Source organism: Hylobates moloch, unplaced genomic scaffold (assembly GCF_009828535.3).
Source record: "Hylobates moloch isolate HMO894 unplaced genomic scaffold, HMol_V3 SCAFFOLD_6, whole genome shotgun sequence".
In the NCBI taxonomy this organism is placed as follows: Eukaryota; Metazoa; Chordata; class Mammalia; order Primates; family Hylobatidae; genus Hylobates; species Hylobates moloch.
The window spans coordinates 138342598-138356047 of NW_026652281.1; positions in this window are offsets into that span (position 1 = coordinate 138342598).

Consider the following 13450-nt stretch of genomic DNA (forward strand, 5'->3'; position numbering starts at 1 on the left):
GGGGGACCTCCAGTGACATTCCCACTTGCACACATGGGACAGGGCCCCTGATGGGCTCTACTCCATTGCTTACTGAGTGTGGAAAGTCAAGGAATTGAGTTAGGCCTCATAGCTTCATGTGAATTGGATGTGCACTGCAGCACATCCATACAGAACGAATCCTTTCAGAATCTTTTCCTATACTTCTGTCATTAAAAGCAGGGTCTTTTCCCTGGTCATTCTCTGTCGTTTTTACATCAGATGTAGAGGCTTATTTCTTATTCATTTTTCTACCCCTAGAACCCACTTGTTAGGAATAGTGGCTTTCTTTTTATTGGATCAACCAGTTTGCCTTTGCCAGAGAAAGAAAATTTCAGTAACAACAACAACCAAAAAAATTAAACAATTTTGAAGCTAGGAACTTACTTCTAGCAATTCAATATATTCATCTCAGATTATATGATAACTCAATTATCATAATAATTGATAACTCATAACTTAATCATCATATAATAATTGATAACTTGTAACTCGATTATCATATAATCTGAGAATTATGATATAATCTGAGATGAGGGGAAAAAACCTTGATGCCTGTTCTTATTTCTCATCTTTGGGGTCCGCAAAATAGACTTATCAAATACTCCTATATTAAATACGTAAAATCTACCAATTACAAGCTCCTGCAACTCGATGTCATGCCATATATATTCTTTGACCTTGGACATAGTACATATATTGATTAATCAGTTGCTATCTTGGGCTTTGCTAAGTATCTTTCAAGGGCTAGGAAATTTGCAAATTTTTATAAACTTACAAAGAAGAATAAGTTTTAGCCACATTTTACAGATAATGAAGTAGATCGGAAAGTCATTCTAGCAAGGCCACTGAGCTAATGAGAGAATCTGGGATTCATATCCAGATCTGTCCTGGCTGTAAGCCCATCTAGCTTGACTCTCAGGACACAACATTTTTAATACATGAGACACTGTTCTTTGTCATTTGTGCAAAGATGTTTTTCAGTTGACTAGGTCTTATTAAAATAGCTAAGTGAAGGCACTCTTAAATAAGAAATGTTCTGGGTTTTTTATTTTATTTCGTTTTGTTTTTTGGCAAGACTGGGGAATATTGTTCATCCAAACCTTCTGGATCATTAATAGTTAACTTTTTTCTGCAAGTTGATTATCTCACATCATTGTTTTTCCCTTTTTCTCACTCTACTTGAGTTAACAAGGGAATTAACATGATCAGTGCATAAATACCACAGCAAAATCTATGAGAGGCTAAAATCAAAGTTGAATCATTCAAATGCTTGCCCCCATCCCCAAAGAAAGAGGGGTAATAATTAAATATCTTAGAGAACAGTATGTAACAGAATAACCCCTGACTTGTTTAAAAAATGAAGCTTCTTTAAGTTTTAATTCCAGAAACCATGATTTGATAAATAAGAAATGGGACAAACCCAGGTGATTCAGATGCAAGTGACTCACCAGCATGTAAATTTTGAAAAAGTCTTGTCTAGGGACTCAGGTATTAACTTGGTTCTCATTAGATGTGGTCCCCATGACTAAATAGAAGATTGGTAATTATAGTCTATAATTGCTAGATTATATTAGAAAGGAAGTAGTGGAGTGATAGCAGACTGGATTAAGTACCAAGCATCAATAGAGTTCTTTTATGACTGTGGAATTTCTTCTAAAATAATTTTGACAAGAATCTAAATCTATTTCTCCTGCCTTTTCATTATTCCAAAACCTAAGATGAAAATTTCAGTGTCTGCAGATACATGCCCATAACGTGTACCTAAAAATCACTGGGAAAAGAACAATAAAATACACTGATTGACAAAGATAGCCATGTTGATGTTTTTTGATCACTCATTAGTAGGAGGAGAAAAGCAAAGGACTTTGCCAAAAGTAATCAGAAATAACACAGTTTTTTAAAAACATCCTTCAAGAAAGATCATTTGGGGGTATTGGTTCAATTATAAGCTGCTTGTCATTTTGCTGAGCTCAACTCTGTTTAAACTGGTAGCCCAGAATTGTATCTATTTTCAAATTTGCACCTTCTGGGCAGCTCACAAAATAAGACATAAAAATGGGCAATAAACATAAAAAAATTTAATCTCACTAGCAATCAAATAAATGCAAAAGAAAATAGTTGTTTTTTCAAGAATAACAAATTGGAAAATGGTTTAAGATGAGCAAAATTGTAACAGTGTTTGAGAGAATTGGATAAGCAGGTACTATCATTTACAGAAGATAAAAAGCATGGTGCAGTGAAATGTATGAAATTTTCAAAAACATTCATATAGTTTGTCTTAGCAATTCCCTTTATAGTACAGTACTGCAAATAAGAGTAAGCATTAACTTGTCCAAGACTGATCTTCCAAACCCTAAAGTGCCACCCACTTAAGGAGTTTGTCATAATGGAAAGCTCTATGGAAAGGCTTCACCTCCAGGAAAAGCCACTCCAGTCTAGTGAGTAACCAGTCCTGAGTGAATATAAGGCTGGGCTCTTGTCCTGATCATGTCAAAAGAGAGGTGTCGTTTCGCCAGTCACGAGCACTAATGTAGTAAATTATGTCAAATTAGTTGCTACATCACACAGCTGCGAAACATGAAATTCTAAGATGCAAATTTTAGAGGAGGGCCTTTGACAGGAATATCACCAGTAAGGATCTTACTCTAGAACATAAGCCCCTCAAGAGCTGGGGAAAAATCTGAGGCTATTCTCCTTTCAATTTATGGTCCTTAGCAGGTTACTTGCAAATAATCCTGGTGATGATAATAATACTGGTACAAATCAATGTTGATTGATTGTTTACCAATATCAGAAATTTCACATTCACTATCAGGAGTAAATTCTGAGCCTTTTTTTTAAGGGAGAAGATGGACTGCAGCTGCTCTCGTCTAACTGAACTCTTTCTTACTTTTACTTAAATGTATTGCCATTTAGTTTGGCCTCTCAGGCAATCAATTAACATCTTCAGAGCAATAAATTATACTCTATACAATGGATGTATTTTTTTCTACTCCTAGGGCCCATTCATTAGGAATAGTGGCATCCTTTTTATTGGATCAATTGGTTTGTGTCTGGCAGTAAAATAAAATTTTGATACATAGGATGTATCCTACCCCTTCATAACACATGGAATCCAACATATCACTCTTGTAAGAAATACACATCCCACTGTATATGGAGTGACCATGTATACAGTGTGGCTGTGCAGTCACTTTGGGATACCAGCAAACAAGGCCCTTTATGATTTCACAATCTGGGCCATTAGTTTAGCACCTCTGTCTCTCTTGAGCAAACGGAAGGTGAGTTAAAAACAGGGTGGACAGAGAAAAGAGACCAAAGTAATTTCTCTCCATTACCTATATAAGCAAATGAACCTCTATTTTGGCTTAAGTAAATTTGAGTTGAGTTTCTGTTACTTGAACCTTAAAAAACCCTAAATCATAGAGATTATAGAAAGCTCTAAGATGAATGACTGAGAAAGCAAACTCTAAGATGAATGATTAAGAAAGTATTCAGTGTCATAAAGAATGTGCTAGCTAGGAGAATGAAAAAGGAATGAAATCTGCTTTAGCAGGCTAGGGCTGCTGTAACAAAATATCATGGACTAGATTGCTTGAAAAACAGAAATTTATATTCTCACAGTTCTGGAGACTGGAATTTCCAAGACCGAGATGCCAGCTGATTCAGTTCCTGGTGAGAGCTTTCTTGCAAGCTTATAGATGGCTGCCTTCTCAACAATGTCCTCATACAGCTTTTTATCCATCTGTGCATGGGGAGAGAGAGAAGTAGAACTCTCTTTTTCCTTTTATAAAGCCACCTATGCAACCATGAAGGCCCCACCTTCATGACCTAAACTAACCCTGATTACCTCCCAAAGGCTCAATATCCAAATACCATCACACTGGGGGGTATTCAACACCTGAATTTCAGGGAGACAGAGTCTTCAGTATACAACATGATCTGAACTATAATAAAACAGTAAATGACAGCGATAATACTAGCTAGCATTTATTTAGTGAGCACTTTGTGTGCTGAATATTCAATGTTAATTAAATCATATAATCCTCAGAAAGAAATTTATGAAATTGGTATTGGTATTTATCATCACCTGTTTACAGATGAGGAGAGGAAATTAAGGACTGGTTCTGTACTTTGCCCTGGGACTTACATCATAAGGAGTAGGACTTCAGTTCTAGAGACTGTGATGCTAAAGCCCTTGCTGTTAACTATGACCCTTTACTTCTGTTGTAAATATTTTATATCCCCTACCTCCCTTGGCCACTGAAGTTGTGGAAATTCTATAAAGTGCATACACTGCCATTTGAACAACCAACCTCCTTTTCAATTTTTAAAATCTATTTTCCAAAATGGACACCTTGGGTATTTTAATGTATTTTCTGCCTTAAAATAAAAGCAACCATGGTCGTTCAATCACTCATATACTTATCTGCTGGATACCAGTTGAGTTCCTGCCTGCACAAGCCATAATGCTGGGCATAATGATGCACAGAGAACCAGAGCCTTTTTCATTGTTATATGGTTACTTCTTCCAAAGTTCTAACTTCAGGAGAAATGCTTTAAATGAACAAAAATAATAAACTGTATGGGGCTTTTTTATCTCAGAAACCATGTTGCCATACAGCTTCAGGAAAAAATTCTTTCCATTATAGTGTGTGGAAGTGAGGGGTTTTGAACTATTCAAATATCTACGATAGGATGTTGAATCACCAGGTATAGAAAACAAGTTGACTATCAGATAAAACTGCTGCTTCAGAAAAGTCAGACAAACCTGAAAGTAGATAATTGCAGTGAGAAAAGAAGGTAAAAGCCAAGGGAAAAGTACAGAGGTCAATGTAACAGCTCGTTTTTAAAAATGCAATAATGTGATATAGCAAACACATAGCTTAAAACAGCAAGTATTTGTTCTTGGCTCATGGATCTGCTGGTTAGCTGAGAAAGCTCTGCTATAGGCAGCATGCAGAATTTAGATCTACTCTCTTTGCCCCTCTTTTATGGGAATCAGTAGCTTCCAGGGACATCCCCTTCCCATGGTGGGTGGCAGGGCCAGACGCTGCAGGATTCAGGGGAGGATGTTTCCGTGCTTCTTCCTAGGTTCTAGTGGTTGCCAGCAATCTTTGGGATTCTTAGTTTGTGGTAGCACAGCTCCAATCTCTGTCTTCATCTTAATAGAGCCATCTTCCTTTTGTGTCTCTGTGTCCAAATTTCCTCTTCTTATGAGAACAACAATCCTTGGATTAGGGCCCACCCTATCCCAGTATGATCTCATCTTAACTTGGTTACATTTGCAGATTTAATATCTCTCCTTCCATCTCCCAGACTTTATAGTCACTTAGGCAATTTCTGTTGCATGATATGTGCTTCCCTTTCTCTACTTGTCTACTGATTCCTTAAGCCTAATTCATCCATCTGCATCCTCCATTACATTCTAAATCGATTGTAAGCAGGTTTGGGAGACTTGCTGATTTCTCAACTTCTCTCCTACTTGGCATTTGGTAAGGAGTCAAAAACAGTTTGTTGAATTTATTTTAATCAAGAACAAAATCAGTCATAAGGATTTTACCCTCTGCCATCACATGCAGGAAACTGTCCTTCCCCAGGATAGACTAAAGGGAAATGGCATTGAAATAAAAGGCTTCTATTTGGAATTCTGATAATTGATACTATTAGGCATGATTTTTTGAGATATCTCTAATTGGAGTCATGCCTCATTCAGAAGTGATTAAAGGTGTCATTTAGGTGAAAAATCAAACCTCTCTTTTTGATTACATCTGTAATTATAATGCATTAACAGAACGAATGTAAATACAGAAGACTCATGTACTTTTGACATCAAAATGTAGTTGTAATGGCAAAAATGAGATGCTGTGGCAGCCAGTCATGTTCATTAACTCAGAATTGCCATGTAGTCAATCCAGTGTCATAATGCATTATAGAAAGTATGTTTTGCATGTTTAATTGATATGTTTTGGCAGGTGATTCAAGGTCCTTCTTCTATTTTCAAAGCTAGAACAGTTTCCAGAATTTCCGTCATGTACCAAGTTATGCCTGAGAGAGACCTGGAAACTTTTGGAGTTTGAAGAAAAGTTTGAATCATCCTTCAATCAACTATTCTACTTTTCCCTCCCTCTCTCACTCTGTAGGTGGTGAAACTGCGGCTCAGCAGTGAGATGCACTAGAACTCAGGATTCTTTCATTGGACCACGTGGCACACTTTACTTCTGACATGAACTAACCTTTCACTAGCATGCCTCCCAATGTAAACTAAACTCCTTTTAACAAAGACTTTTGTCTCAGTTATATTCAGAGTGCAAGTGGTAAAATACAAAAATAAAACTAATTTTGAACTTCCATATTCTCAAAAGTACAGGCACAGGTGTCTCCATGTGATCCAATGAAACCATCTGGACATGGTCTTACTCTTTCCATTTCTTGTCTCTGCTCTCATTTGTGTTGGCTCAGTCCCCAGGCAGACACTCTCCTCGTGCTGGCAGTTAGCTGCCAGGAGTGTCGCTCTTATGTCCTGCCACATCCTCAAATCCAGCTGCAATAAAGACATATCCCACCCACACACTGAAGTCCCAGGATTGCAGGCCATGGATGGGACTGACTTGGTCTCTTATCTTTCTACAAATCCCTGAGGCCAGGTGAGATAGATTAGGTTAATTGGTCAGGCCTGGATGGTGTGGCAGCTCTGAAGCCCTAGTCATCACAAGGGTTATGAGTGGAGAAAGGTGGTTCCCCAAGGTGTGGGTGAGATAATGAAGAATTGTGACTCAGTGGGGGAAGTGGTATTTTACCTCTGAAATTGTTGACCACTGAGGGATTATGATGATAAGGCTAACTTTCAGTCAATTTTATTATTGTTTTGCAATTATTTTTAGGCAACACATCTCCTTATTGTCTATATCAGGGAGAACTCCTGTCATGTCTAATGGTAAGCCATTATCCTCAATACAGTATAGGCAGGACAATATAAGAAATGTTCATTATAAATGTAGGTCAGAAAATGAAGATGACTAATTATGTTGATATTAGTAGCATATACAGCATATACACTTTGCATTTATAGCAGCATATATACTTTACACATATAACAATATATATAGCACACACACTTTGTACTTTGCAGAAAGTTTTCACATAAGTACCAAAAGATTATTCCTTCTACTTTATATATGAGAAAGCTGAACTTCAGAGGGTTGAAATGAAATTCCTGAGCTCATATAGCAAGTTAAGGCCTGTAGCTAGTTTTGTGAGTAAGTTTTGGCCTTTTCTATTTACACCCTTTATAAAATATCTAAGTCTCATTTTCATTGTCATTCTCCTTTTCTCTAATAGGTGTTGGGGTCAAGAGAAGAGAAAATTGTGAGTTGCAAATAAATAAGATACATGTAAACATGACCCTGACCCTGTGGCAAACTTCTGCCTGGGCATCCTGATGTTTCCATACATCTTCCAAAATCTAGGCTGAGGTCCGTTCTGAAACCCCAATTCTTAACTTCTGTGCACTTGCAGGCTCAACACCAAATGGAAGCTGCCAAGGCTTGGGGCTTGCACTCTCTGAAGCCATGGCCCAAGCTCTGCATTGGCCTCTTTTAGCCATGACTGGAGTGGCTGGAGCAGCTGGGACACAGGGCACCAAGTCCCTAGGCTGCACACAGCTCAAGGACTCTGGTCCAGCTCAGGAAGCTGCTTTTTCCTCCTAGGTCTCCGGGCCTGTGATGGGAGGGCTTGCCATGAAGACATCTGACATACCCTGGAGACATTTTCCCCATTGTGTTGGAGATGAGAATTTGGTTCCTCATTACTTATGCAAATTTCTGCAGCTGGCTTAAATTTCTCCTCAGAAAACGGAATTTTCTTTTCTATTGCATTGTCAGGATGCGCATTTTCCATACTTTTATGCACCACTTCCCTTATAAAACTGAATGCCTTTAACAGCACCCAAGTCACATCTTCAATGCTTTGCTGCTTAGAATTCATTTTGCCAGATTCCTTAAGTCATCTCTCTCAAGTTAGAAGTTCCACAAATCTCTAGGGCAGGGGCAAAATGCCACCAATCTCTTTGCTAAAACATAAGAATCATGTTTGCTCTAGTTCCCAACAAATTTCTCATCTCCATCTGAGACCACTTCAGCCTGAATTTCATTGTCCATATCATTATCAGCATTTTGGTCAAAGGCATTCAACAAGTCTCTGGGAGTTCCAAACTTTCCCACATTTTCCCTTCTTCTTTTGAGCCCTCCAAACTGTTCCAACCTCTGCCTGTTACCCATTTCCAAAGTTGTGTTCACATTTTCAGGTATCTTTTCAGCAGCACCCACTCCTGGTATGAATTTACTGTATTTGTCTGTTTTCACACTGCTGATAAAAACATACCTGAGACTGGGAAGAAAAGAGGTTTAATGGACTTACAGTTCCACGTGGCTGGGGAGGCCTCACAATCATGGCAGAAGGCAAGGGGGAGCAAGTCATATCTTACATGGATGAGGGCAGGCAAAGAGAGAGAACTTGTGCAGCAGAACTCCTCTTTATAAAACCATCAGATCTCATGAGACTTATTCACTATTATGAGAACAGCATGGGAAAGTCTTGCTCCCATAATTCAATTACCTCCCCCCAGGTCCCTCCTAAAATATGTGGGAATTCAAGATGAGATTTTGGAGGGGACACAGCCAAACTGCATCATCACGCACAACTTTTATTATCATTTAAGAAAAAAATGGGTCAGCAAATATTTTTTTTCTCTGTTCAGGACACTCTTTGGGTCATGAGCTGGTTTATAGATAGAATGAAATCTTTAACAAGAACCCTGTTGTGGCAACTCAGGAAGTTTAAGAGGCACTGACATTGTCAGGGTAAATCAGGACCTTGAGGGATCTTCAGCAGTGTTCTCAAACTTTAATGACTATGACAATATCTAGATTGGTTGTAAAAAATACAGGCCAGTGAGTCCACCTCCAAACTTAGTAAATTAGAAACTTCGGTTGTTGCCAAGGCAATACTCATGTAGTAAGTGACCCAGTTTATGACTTGGATAGGTATTTGGGTGTTAAACTTGTCTATTCATTCATTCAATAAATATTTATAAAATATCTATTTTTTTTTACATTGGGATAAATCAGTGAAAAATGCAAACAGGACATATACCCTTAAGAATCTACATTCTAGCAGGGCAGACAAGGGACAAAGAGCATAATGAGTAAGTTGACTATGCAATAGCCTGGGTAAAGAAAATAACAAGTAGAGCAGAGAAGGAGGTAAATACTGAGGGTGGTATAGTCAGGGAGGAGAGGGTTGGTAACAAAACCAAATAAAGTGGTAAGGATGGGGCTCCTTGAAAGTTTTTAAGAGGGTGAGGGAACTAAGCAGATTCTGGGGAGATGGGTCCAGAGAGAGCAGAGTGAAAGCCCTGGCAGGAGTTTATCTGGCTTGTTGAGCTGAACAATGAGGCCAGGGTGGCTGGAGCTCAGAATCAGGGGGAGTCAGCATAAAGGGGGGCAGTGAGGGAAACCAGGCTGCCTATGGACTTTCAGAACATTGTAAGAAAGTTGTCTTTTACTCTGATTGAAATGAGGAGCCATTACAGTGTTTTGAGCAGAACAATTATGTGATCTGACTTGCTTTTTAAAGGGATTACTCTGCTGCTATGTTGAAAACATTCTGTAGGGAGGTAGGAACAGCAGCGGGGAGACTAGCTAGGAGGCTATTGAAATAATCTGGGGAAAATAGTGGTCACCCAAAAAGGGAGGTAATAGAGAAGGGAGTGAGAAGTAGTCAGATTCTGGTTATATATTGAAGGAATGGCCACTATAATTTTCTGATGGATTAGATGCAAGTTGAGAGGAAAAGAAGAATAAAATAGGACTACAAGGTTCTTGGCGGGAGAAACTAAAGTTGCCATCAGGTTTGGAAGAAAAATCAGTTTTAAATATTTTGTGTCTGGGATGTCCACTAGATGGTTAAAATAGGATCTCAAGAAGGTGCTTTGGGTTTAGGAGGGAGATGTGGAATGAAAATGTAAATTTGAGGCATTCCAACATGAAGAGGTTGAGGAGCAGATGAGGAACCAGCCAAGGACCCTGAAAAGGGGCAACCAATGAAGTAGGAGCAAAACTCAAAAATTGCTAACAAGATTGGTTCTATGAGCAAAAGCACCCATTATTAAATAGCATATTCTTTCATTTTTTTCAGTAGTACATAGATATGTGGTAAAATATTATTTTGAATGTCTCTGTAAGGGTGATTTTTGGGTGAGTTTACGTTTAAATTGGTGGACTTTGAGCAAGGTAGATTGCCGTCCATAATGTAAGTGGGCCACATCCGATCAGTTGAAGGCCTGAATAGAATAAGACATTGCCTCAGAGCAAGAAGAAACTCTGCCAGCAGACAGTTTTCAAACTGGGATGATGACTTTTTCCTGAGTCCCTAGCCTGCTGGTCTACTCTGAAGATTTTGGACTTGCCATCTTCCATAATCATGTAAGTAAATTATTTATAATAAGTATATCTCTAAACGTACACACATCCCGCTGGTTCTGTTTCTCTGAAGAGTCCTGACTAATACATCCTGGAAAGAGACATTGAAAGGCAGAGAGCCCACCAAGCTCTGCGTGTGCTGTATGGGCTTGGGAAACTGCCCTAGCATTTGCCTTTCCCTGTCCACTGCAAACCAGGGATTCCAAAGTGGCTGTCCCAGTGCTCCAAGACTGCTCCTGGAACAAGAACTGTAGCCAGGAGCCAGCGTCCCTACTATCTGCCAAAGATGGAATGGGAAAAGCTCGCTTACAAATTGGCAAGATCCCCCATGTAATTTAATTTTAGATGAAGTTTCTTAAACATTTAAAAGTTTTTTTATTTATTAATCATTTTGTACTTTGTATGCATCAGTAGTTTTGTTTTATATCTAGTGAGAGATTCTCTAAATGTTCAAATGAATTCCTGGCAAGTGGAATGAGAAATTAAAATGAATAAATAAAGATTTGGCAAGCCACTTCAGAAAGGTCGCCAATCTTGAATGGAGCTTTGATCCCTCCAAGGGTGTTCATAAGCTTGTAAAAAGAATGAGGCATGGGGAGAACCCTTCCATTTTTTTTCAGTCCGGTTTGGTTTATGTAGAGAGTGACAACTGTGACCTCTACCCTGGGCCTCTCCTGTATCAGTGTACCCAGAACTGTGACATGTCCCTGACACAGATCTCACACAACTTTTGGGAGGGATTTATTAGCCTGCAAGTTTGCAAAATCACTTGCTTCCTTGGGAAGCTTCAGTTTCCTCATGTCTAGTTGTCCAGATGATGGGAGAAGCATGCTTTCTCTGTGTTGTCTTAAGTATATTCAAGGCTTAGTCTGGGGGTGTAGAAAAAAAAAACATAATCTTCCACATTGAGAAGTATTGCATTTATAAATTCAAAATTGATTTAAATGAGGGCATAACAATAGCCATATGTAAAAAGAGATAAAGCAAGCAGTAAAGTTGGCTTTCAAAAATTTGTAGAAGACATTTAAGTTACTCACTTGGTTTATTTCAACGACCCTCTCCTGTCACCCGAATAAATTAAGGGAAACACCAACATATCTAGACTTTGGCAGTTCTCAGCTTTTCAGAATAACTGTAAGAATCTAAAACCGTAAACATAAAATAGAAGTCTGGAAATAAACACTTCTCCTTTTTTTTTCTATCTTAAAGATTTAGCCTTATTTCTAATTTTACTCTCAAAGGTGCTGTATCCCCAGAAGCTAAACAGAAGTAAGTAATCTATTGGGTAGCAGTCAAGTAAAGGGGTGAAGTGCCTGAAGCTTAGAGTTAGCCCCCTGTGGCATGCAATGCCTATGGTTGGCATTTTGTGTCCTCTGCAGCAGAGATATGGCAATAATTCACACCTTGCTCTAGCATGTGAATTAAATTCACAGCTCATGCTGGGGGGTGGTCAGGTGCTGAAAATGTTTCCAAATTTCATCTTTTCCTCTTCCTTTTCTTTCTTCCCTCCTTTGCTTTCTTTCTCCTTCTTTCCCTGGTCTTCTCCAGGGACACCAATGGGGGAGACCAGGTTCCTCAGCCTGCCACAAGAGACTAACAATTTTCAAACTGTTTTCTTTATCAGCTATACATATATATTATTATCATTAGAGTCAATTTCTTCTTCCTATTTGTACACTCCTTCCTTCCCTCACTGCTGATTTATCCCAAAATTTCTGGATAACCTTCTATTAGTTCTGCACTTCAGGTTCATGACTAAACTCCAACCTACATTGAGTCTCAGGGTGGTGGAAATGTGTTAGCAGCTTCTATTGCTCATTTCATTTATGTCCCATTCTCTATCACCAGAGTTGTTGAGGTAGTGAAGACAGGGCTCCCTGAGTCTCCTCTTGAGTCCTGAACCCCTTCCCACCCCTTGTCTCTCTCCAAGGCTCTTCCAACCATTCCTTACCCCTTCGTAACCCTTAGCTTCTCACTAAAATCCCTCTTCTGAGGGCTTTGTCTGTTAGTCTCAGTCAGGCCCACCTCAATGCAGAATAAGTCCAGGAAACGTTGGGAGGGTAAGGGGCTGCTGATGCAGAGGAGAGAGACGACACTCTGCTGATGCAGAATGAGCCTTCTAAAAGCCAAACAGACTTTGTTCACACTGTGAAAACGTATGCTTGCAATTTTCTGTACCCATTTATACTAACATGTTTCTATCACTTTCTTCTCTTTCAAGAACACACAAAAAAGCCGTTTTACTTTCTTACATTTGCAAGATGTGAACCACCAGGAAAGGGACATTGCTCCAGTTAAAATGGTATAAAAGCTTGTTCAGTCTACATAAATTCTCAGGGAGTTCCTAACATGCTCCCTCCTCAAATTCAGCTTGAGGCTGACAGCTATAGAAACATCCACGTAGAACTCTGGGCACAGGAAAACTTGATTTGCCAGCATCTCTCTGACCATTCTGTACCTGTCTGGAAAGTGGAGGATTCAATGTTTTGGGGGGTTTTTTTTTGTATTCAAAGATGAATCTGGCAACACTGAGCTTGCAATTCCTCAAGGCAACAATCAGCTAGGGTTCAACAGTGGCTGGGTCTTTAGAGTATGTCATGCCAGTTCCCTATGGTTCCCCCGACACCCTATTGTATGACATCAGACCTTTATTACTTTATTATAATTCCCACTAAGCCCCCTGTATGCATTTGGGTTTGCCAGACATAGGATAATGGGCTATATTAATCCTCTATTCAAATTTTGGGTCTCATTAGCCTTCTATCTTTCAGAACTGGAGCCATTACCTCTACACTCTTGGGTATCTATTTCTAGGAATAGCATATTAAATTCTGATATCAAATTCATCTTGTTGTTTCTCATATAACTTCCTGCGGTGGAGAGACCAGGGACCCACCAGGTCCCAGATGGAAGTGTAGTGATGAGCCTCACTTCTTAAGTGAAGCTGT